This window comes from Bison bison, unplaced genomic scaffold (genome assembly GCF_000754665.1).
Source record: "Bison bison bison isolate TAMUID 2011002044 unplaced genomic scaffold, Bison_UMD1.0 scf7180017864063, whole genome shotgun sequence".
NCBI classification, from domain to species: domain Eukaryota; kingdom Metazoa; phylum Chordata; class Mammalia; order Artiodactyla; family Bovidae; genus Bison; species Bison bison.
Genome location: NW_011494635.1, coordinates 3,226,313 through 3,235,787, shown reverse-complemented (window position 1 = coordinate 3,235,787; position 9,475 = coordinate 3,226,313).

The window sequence follows — 9,475 nt, the reverse complement described above, 5'->3', positions numbered from 1 at the left end:
CCCTCTTGACTCTCCCTCCCCTCCCCACCCCCCCATCCCATCTCTCTGTCATCACAGAGCCCTGAGCTGAGCTCCCTGTGCCACACAGCAGCTTCCCACTGGCTGTCTATTTCACACATGGCAGTGCATATATGGCAATGCTACTCTCCCAATTGGTTTTTCTCCCTTACGTGAGACAAGAAAGGTAGGAGGGGATGGAGGTGGGCAATTTCCCTTCCTCCAGATCAGATAAAGCTCTCATAAAGCACTTTTCTGTTGAGTTGGTCTTTGTTATGGAAAAGGCTCTGGTCTATTTCAACTTGGTCACTCTTTTCCTGCTCCCTGATAGAAAGAGGGTTTTTTGTTTCTCTCTTTAAGAGTCAGGTGGGGTTCCTAGAGGTAAAACCCATGAAACTATGGGGTCCCCTCACTCAGACTGCTGCCCCCAGAGGCTTCACACTTTCACACTTGTCCACGGTCAGGTTTCTGCAGTTCACCCAAATTACCATTTAAATGTTTCCACCAGTTTACAGCTCCAGCAGCTTGGCTCCAGGCATGCAGACCCCTCTGTGACCCTCCTGGTGAGACACCCCTCGGCTCTGCTTGTCCCTCCTAATTTGAGGTGGCGGGTTTACCCAGTGACCTTGGTTCTCTGATGGGCCCGGGAAATGTCAATGCTTTTCTTTAATTATTTTGTCTTCTTCTTCTTTAGTTTTGGACACACAGTGAGACATGTGTGATCTTAGTTCCCTGAGCAGGGATGGAACACAGGGCCTCTGTGTTGGGAGCACGGACACTGGACCACCAGGGAAGTCCCTGTCAGTGCTTTTCTGTTAGTTCAGGTTATTTTCTTGTTGTAAGCATCGGAGTCACAACTCCCAAGCTCTACACGTCGGAGCTGAAACCACAAGTGTTTCTCTTGTGTTTTGCTTGGAAGGGAATTACTTCACTCCTGTAGTCACTGCACCTAAGGCCGAATCTCTGTGTGAGACGGGGTGTCTATGTTTATGAAACTAGCTGAACTGTTAAGAGGAGCATCACTTGAAATGACACAATCCCCCAGGCTCCTGACCTCCTGTTAGGGCCCCTCAGGCATCTGGTTGTGTTTGGGTCTCTGGGTCTTATCTCAGAGTCACCACAGAACCCATTCAAACATCCTGGGGATGGTCAGGGGCTGATCTCATCTCCCTGATCTGCGGACATGTGCCAGGAGAGGAGGTCCCTGGTTCCCACTAGACATCTGTGCCCTCCTTGGAGCCAGGCTGGTGCCTCTCCTTCTTCTAGGTAGTGGTGGAGGGGAGAGGAAAGGAGGAGCAGGAGGAGAGGGGTGGTGGGAAGGGGCAGGAGGAAACTGAGGAGGGAGCTGGAGAGTCAGAGGGTCCCCCGTGTGCAACGGAAATGCTGGGGGAGGAGAGCCTGATGGAGAAAGGAAGCATCTTCCGACTGTCTGTGTGTCTCGCTCCTCGGAAGCCCGGGGATGCTGCTGCTGTCAGCGAGCTTCTCGGGCAATTAGCCTTCAAATGTAAGAGTGTGGTTATTGCAGTGTTAATCACTCAGTCGTGTCCAGTTCTTTGTGATTCCATGGACTGCAGCCTGCCAGGCTCCTTTGTTCATGGAATTCTCTAGATTACCAGAGTGGGTAGCTATTCCCTTCTCCCAGGGATCTTCCTGACCCAGGGGTCGAACCTGGGTCTCCTGTATTGCAGGCAGATTCTTGGCCATCTGAGCTACCAGAGGCTGCTGCAAATAAACTGTCAGACACAGTGTCCTTAGTTCCACCAAGAGCCGTCCGTAGGTGGACATTCCCCTTCATTCTATGTCTGAACACCGACGTGGACTGGAAGGAATTTCAGTGGAAGGTGGGATCATAAAACAGACCACATTTTGTATTAAAAAGGCAGTGTTTTCCACTTCTGGGTAATCATAGCAAGAAATGGCTCTTTGTCCAAAATCCCTTCTGTGGGTCCACTGGTAGTTTAGTAAATAGAGATCGCACTGGGGTTTACATTAGAAAAGCCACTTTTCATCATTTTACAAAGGTTCGGAAAAGTCAGTGATCATGTTGCCATGAAAACAAGACATATTATCCTTCTGGGTAATGGGCCATTTTGAAGTCTCCGGGCATTCTCCATTAAAAACAGAGTTCTGGCTCTTTTGGGTGTGGTTTCTGACTTCCATAAATTGCTTATTTGATGTTTAAAGGTTTCTCAGGAGACTTGGTACTTTAGTTGAGCATTATCAAAGAAATGAATCTCCCTGTTTATAGTGTGTTCCCTGCTCGCAGGTTAGTATGTGTGTGTCTTCTCAAAAGCAAGTCCTACAGAGACCCAGAAACGACTTCCCAGTCACTGGACAAAGAGGAAAGGAAAAACAGCCCCCAGTCTGCATTCTGAATGGGTAAAGTGTTGAGTTTAAACAAAATCCTGCTGATTCTCAAAGCACAGCCCCTAGGGAAGGGTCAAGTCAAAATAAACGCCAGTTTTATCAACACCAAGAACATCTGGTGTTAAGATGTTCTTAAGAATCCCACCCATAAAGACACAAATCACTCAGTCAAGTAAAATTTTGAGCTGCTTACATCTTGATTTTATAATCTTAATATAATGGTTATTATTCGCTCATGCTTTAGGCTCTATAGGGCTCCACAGTGATGGAGAAATGTACGTTTATTTCTTAAGGAAGCCAAAGTACAGGTCTTTGTTTATCTCTTTCAAAATTGAAAATATCTTTTTGTCATTAAAAGCTGGATAATAAAGTCTTAGGTTTATGTGATTTAAAGCTAGAAATAGCCAGTCAGCTGATGATAAGGTGACAGGACACATGAGAAAAGATGGTTGGACTCTCCTCTGAAGCTGGACCACATCTGCTGTGGGTCTTTTATCACCAAACCAGTGCTAAGCTGCCTTCAGAAAGAGAAGTGCTTCTGGTTTATGTGTGGATTAATAGCAGCAAACAATAAACCCAAAGCTAATATAACGTAGACATAATTTGCAAAGTACTGATTGGCATTTTTGCTTTCAAGTAGACTGCTAAATGTGTGGGTATGCTAAATTGCTTCAGTCCTGTCTGACTCTTCGCAACCCTATGGACTATAGCCCACCGGGGTCCTCTGTTCATTGGATTCTTCAGGCAAGAATACTGGAGTGGGTTGCCACGCCCTCCTCCAGGGGATCTTCCCAACCCAGGGATCAAACCCATGTCGCCTGAGTTTCCTGGGTTGGCAGACAGGTTCTTTACCACCAGCACCATGTGGGAAGTGACATTGGTCTACTTATATTGAGTTTATCAGATATATATTTCCAAAATCTGAAGCTTCAAAAAGACAAATTGTAGCTCAAAAGGGTGTTTCTCTGCTTTCTTTCTACTGTAGAATCATTTTGAAATTCCCAAAGCTGATAAGAGAATACAGCGCAGCTAATCCTTCCAAAAGATACACTTGTAGTCATAGAATTGTGAGAAACTTCTTTGTCAGAGATTCCTTTGTCACAGATTTCAGGAGAAAATTTTTTAAGATCAAGTCATAGGTTTTCCTTGAGTTCTTGGATACAGGCAAAAGAAAAAAAAAGAAAATGCATTTATTACAAGGAAATATTGAACTAAGCTCAACAAGTAAGATACTGAGTGATCTAATGGAATATATAGGCTTCCCTGGTGGCTCAGTGGTAAACAATCTGCCTGCTAATGTAGGAGATTTGGGTTCTATCCCTTGGTCATGAGGATCCCCTGAAGGAGGAAATGGCAACCCACTCAAGTATTCTTGCTTGGGAAATCCCATGGACAGAGGAGCCTGTGTCTGACTCACAAAGAGTCAGACACAACTTAATAACTAAACAGCTACAATCATAAATGGAGCCTATAGTTTTAAGATATGAACTATAAAGTGACATTTTGAGCCTTTAAAATTGTGAGCTTTCCATCTTTATAGCAAGCCTGATGTACTTACCCTGCCTTCCCCCTCTGACCTTTTTATTTTTTAAGCTTTCTAATACTCACTAAATCCTTCTCTTTTTTTCTGTCTATTTTCTTCTAACACCAACTTGCACTTTTGTTTTAGGTAGTAAAAAACAATCATTTTCTTCAGCTCTTCTTTATCTTTTTTCTATTTTTATTGAAAAATCACAGGACAGTGGGTTAGTTTCTTCCACAGTTGCTGAAAAACCATAAAACAGAATGAAACAGATAACTAAGTCCATTCACAGCCAAGCCCAGCTGGGTCTTCTCAGCAGACATAAATCCAAACGTGCCTGTCCCTGTGGTCAGACGTGTTGTCTGAGACAAACTTGGTTTTATGAAGGTCATGACCCATTTCAACTTCTTTTATTAGGGTAAAATGAAGAAGGACTCTACTGGATACTAGGCAGAGGGTGTCAAGTTCATTATCTCATTTCTCATAATGCATTAAGACAGGCATTCATCCCCGGGTTTATAAATTTAGTGATAGAGCTCAGAAATCACAAACAAGCCTGACATCCAATAGCCCAGAATGGTGGTTACTTGTACTGTAGCATTAAATTTGAAGATGGATGCAATTCACATGTTGTAAATATTCTTTTGTCATAATTGTGGTGCTTTCTCCCTAGAAGCTATTATAAAATGGAAGTTGTTAATAAGGTTCTAGCAGCTGTGAGCACTTATCTCCCACTGTGGGAGACAGGGACCCCCACAGGCAGGGCCAGGCTTTGTTTGGTTGTTTTCCAAAGTCATAATAAGGAAAAGAGGGACTCGTTAAGATATTAAAACATGCAAGGGTCATCAGCGTGTAGTGGGTCACTCGGGCTAGAAATGAGATACAATTTGAAGAGAGAAGAGAAGAAAGTGCTAGATTCTTCACTGATCTTGTACACGGTCACAGTCATGAAAATGTCTTAGTTTAACACACACCTATATACCCTGAAATCCCCTGCTTAATAAATATTTCCCAACAGTCAGTATCTAGCATCCACTAAATGTTAGGATCCGCCTCCAAAATTAATGTATATAGAAGGAAGACTCTTTAGTCATTGGCTTACATCTCTCAGAGTGCAGATCACAGGTCCCTTGGGTCCTCTTCCAATGCCAACATAGCTCACCATCCAAATAGTCTCTGTCTAAATCTAATCCCCACATCTCTCCTGCCTCCATGAAAGGAACATCTGGTCACCATCTGTCCAGTAAGACCTTCTTGTTGGAAGATGTGGTTTACTTCCCAAGGCTAAATCACCCCAGCGCCTTTGACCTCCCACCTAAGTCTAACTTTAGACTGTCTAAGGATCTACATGCAACTTGCAGAGAAAAGGAGCCAGGATCTGACCCTTGACCCTCATCTTGCCCTTGTGAATGGGGCTGGCAGTGGGACCAATAAAAATGGTTAAAACCATGAGACCACGTCTTTCCAGCTCATCCCAGGCAGAGTCACCATTCAGACAGCCACCAGCATTTATGGAGTGCTCTGGGAGTCAATGAAGCACTGGATTTCCCATCAGTACTTTTTGAAGACCTTCTCCTGGAAAGCCCCAAGTGTGAGTGGCTTATGTAGATACTCTTGTAAAAAAACGAACAAACAAACAAAAAACAGTTCTTCCAAGTCAGTTCCTTATTCTTTTTTATTTAGGCATAGTATAAATATTTGAGCCATGGCATTCAGTAAGTCATTCAGCTGTGTCTCTGTGATAGAATAGCATATCTTCCTGCATTTTATTATGCATTAGAAAGTGGTCATCTGTGCTCAGCAGGCTGTAGGTGTGTTTTGTAACGAGCTGAGGTGGAAAGAATGCCCACCAGGCTGATGGCCAGGTCTGACTCTGGTGGCACTTTATCTGACAGTGCATCCCAGTAACCCCTGCAGACACTGACGTTGTCAGTCTTTCATCCTTGTCTCTTTTCTGACCATGTATTTATTGAAAGTGAAAAGAAAGTGAAGTCGCTCAGTCGTGTCCGACTCTTTGCGACCCCATGGACTGTAGCCTACCAGGCTCCTCTGTCCATGGGATTTTCCAGGCAAGAGTACTGGAGTGGATTGCCGTTTCCTTCTCCAGGGGATCTTCCCAACACAGGGTTTGAACCCGGGTCTCCCACATTGTAGACAGACGCTTTACCATCTGAGCCTATTGGTGGTCACGAAATCCTCCTGTAACAATTAATTATCGCTTGGACTTTCTTCTCTTCCCATTATTTAAACTTATCCCTTCTTCAGGGTCTGGACCATCTCTTTGACTGCACAGAGGAATCTAGGGCCTGGACCCTCCCTAACTGCCTAGTAGCTGAGGCATGACAGTTCTGATGGAAGGGTCCAAATGACAGTTTGCAAACCCAGGGTGACATAGAGCCACAACCTATGGAAGTGGCTGCTGGCAACTACTTATTGAATGATGGATGAGCAACAAGCTTTCTAGCAATTTTCTAATAAGGGACAGTTTTTGCAGCATGCTCTCTCCATAAGCTGTTGGAGGATGCTGTCCTGAACTGGCCCATCTCTCCCCTGACTGCCCCCAGCTCCTGCCCCAGGCCCCTCTGCCCCAACTCTTCTCCATCCATGGTGTCATTCTGGGCATACAGGAGAGTCATAAAGGCAATGCCAGAAAAATAGAAAAGAGTGTCTGAGTGTCTACAATCAGCAGACACAGAGCTGTGTCAAGACCCAAGGGCATGGAGCATCCTTCTGCTGGCCAGCTGGTCTAGGCTTACCCTTCGGGAAACACCTCCCTTTAGGGAGCTTATACAGACCACCCCCCTCTCACATTTGCCTCCATGCTCTCCCACTGGACTGATCATTCTTTGTACAAACGCTGACAAGAGCACATGTCCTTACTGTCATACTAAATAAAGTCACAGGCTTCTGTCCCTTATATTGAGAACTTTCCTTTCCTTGGACCTGCTCTGGGACCAGCACACCAGTCCTTAACACGGCAAGGTCCAGAGGCTCTGGAGTGCCCACCCATATGGGCTGGGGTTTAACGGGCAAAAGAAGGCACTGACTGTGAGGGATCGCAGAGGGCTCCCCCCATGCCAAACCCAATGCCTTTAGACCCTCCTCAGGCCCACCCATTTTTATTTATTTATTTTCAAGTTTTTATTGGAGTACACTTGCTTTACCATGTTGTGTCGGTTTCTTTGCTGATTTACGGCAAAGTAAATCAGCTGTATGTATACGTATATCCCCTTGTTTTGTATTCCCTTCCCTTCTTGTTTAGGTCACTACAGAGCACTGAGTAGAGTTCCCTGTAGGTTCTCATTAGTTATCTATTTTATGCAAGTATCAATAGAGTCTATATGTCAATCCCAGGCTCCCAGTTCACCCCACTTCCATCTCCCCCTTGGGTCTGTATGTTTGTTCTTTGTGTCTCTATTTCTGCTTTGCAAATAGGTTCATCTGTATCATTTTTCTAGATTCCACTTATAAGCGATATTATATGATATTTGTTTTTCTTACTTCACTCTGTCTCTAGGTCCATCCATGTCTCTGCAAATGGCACAATTTCATTCCTTTTATAGGCCCACACATAATTAATGCCCCAGACGGGTTTCTTCCTGAAGCCTTCCTAGACAACCACAGATAGCAGGGCCTTCTGCCCTCTGCTTCCAGAGCAGATGGAAAGTGGCTTCTGCTTGGTGTCTGCTTGGAGTCTGAGGCCACCTCCTAGCTCGGTGGGAGGCCGAGTGGGGTTGATCGGAGACTTGGCTGGCCTGGCTGGGGAAAGCAAGGACACTAGGTACCTGAAGCGCACGTGACCGCCCCACCTCCCTTTGTCTGAAGGCTGAGTCCCCAGGTGAGGACCTGCACAGAAACACTTCCAGGGTCCACAGGAGAGGGGACCGGCCTGGGAGGGGACTGCAGCAGCACTGTGTGCCTGGTGGCCTGGCCAGGCCAGTCCATGAGAACATGTGCAGGACATACAGTGTGGACGGGGGCCATGTGGTGTGGATTGGAGGTGAGGGGGCGGTCAGGGCAGAAGGGGAAACGGCAGGTCCCTGGGATGAAAAACCAGTGAGCTCTCGCTTGGGCTCCAGCTGACCCTAGATCACAGGCCTATCAAGCACGGCTATGAGTCAGGCTCATATTTTTATCCACTCACTTCTTCCCCAGCCTCCTCGAGGCAATGCAAACCAGATTTGTGTACAATCCCTTGATCTCTGGGAACCCGTGTTATTTTTAATGAATGGCCCTGAGGAGTTTGAGTATCCTCAGAGCTCCCCGTGGGGTTGGGGGTCCTGAGGCGCACACATCACTTCCAACCCGGGGTCCCCTGGGGTTGCCAGTGCAGAAGTGCCCAGGCCTGATATTTTCCATGTGGAAAAACACATCCTTAATGATTACTCAGAATGTTCTCCGTTGCAGAGCCGACCACTGGGCTCCGGGACTGCTCTTGCTGGTGACTCAGGCAGCCTCACCAAGGGGCAGAGGAAAGAACAAGAAAACAGTTAGCTGGGAAGGTTGGGAGTGGGGGCAGCTGCTCTACTTTAACGAAGATGAATTAGCAGAACTGTGGGCCTGCCAAGGGTATGGTCCTATTCCTCTATCAAAACAGAGCCAGCGTCTGGAGATTTAGATAAGATGCCTGCCAAAAGGGGAAGCTTTGGGGGGCTGAGAGAGTCAGGATTTGCTATGACGCAAGCTTAAAACCAGCCTTCCCAGACTGAAGACATGCTGTAAGACTGAGAGCTGTCTTGTGGAATGCCTGGGCCATGGGGTGCACGTGAAGTGGGGAGCTGTCCGTGTCCAAGGGGCTGCAGACCTGGGAGCTCCTTCTACCCTGATACATTATTGGGACAATGGATGAAATCTGGAAAAGAGTGTATATTAGATAGTAGGTTTATTCTGTTGCCCCTACCTCCCATCAGAGAGGTAGCAGTATAGTGTGCTAGTCATTCAGTCGTATTGCGACCCCATGGACTGTAGCCCACCAGGCTCCTCTGTCCATGGGGTTCTCCAGCTAAGAATACTAGAGTGGATAGCCATTCCCTTCTCCAGGGGGATCTTCCCTATGCAGGGATTAAACCCGGGTCTCCACTGTTGCAGGCAGATTCTTTACCATCTGAGCCACCAGGGAAACCCCTTCCAAAATCCCCAATGGATGCCTGAAACCAAGGATAGTAGTGAACCCTTAATTTACTGTTTCTCTTCTCTGTGCATCCCTATGAAAAAGTTTGATTTATAAATTAGGCACAGTAAGAGATCAACAACCGTAACTTATAAAACAATTAGCACAACATATTGTCACAAAAGGTATCGAATGTGGTGTCTGTCAAGCAAAATATTTCACTGTACAAGTTTAACGCCTTTTTCGTCTTAAGTACTTATCAGGCTCTGTGGCCATAAACTGCTGCAGTTTGAGGTGTGACAGCTAAACTTGCATGAATTTCCTTTTCTTTCTTCACAATTTCACAGACAGAAGATTTGTTCTTATTGTAAATCTTAGCAACCTTGGCCTATGATTTTTTTTTTTTTTTTTGACCCTTTCCTTATTAAGTTGAAAACTTTCACTTTTCAGGAAGCACTTGACTGCTTGTCTTTGGCATA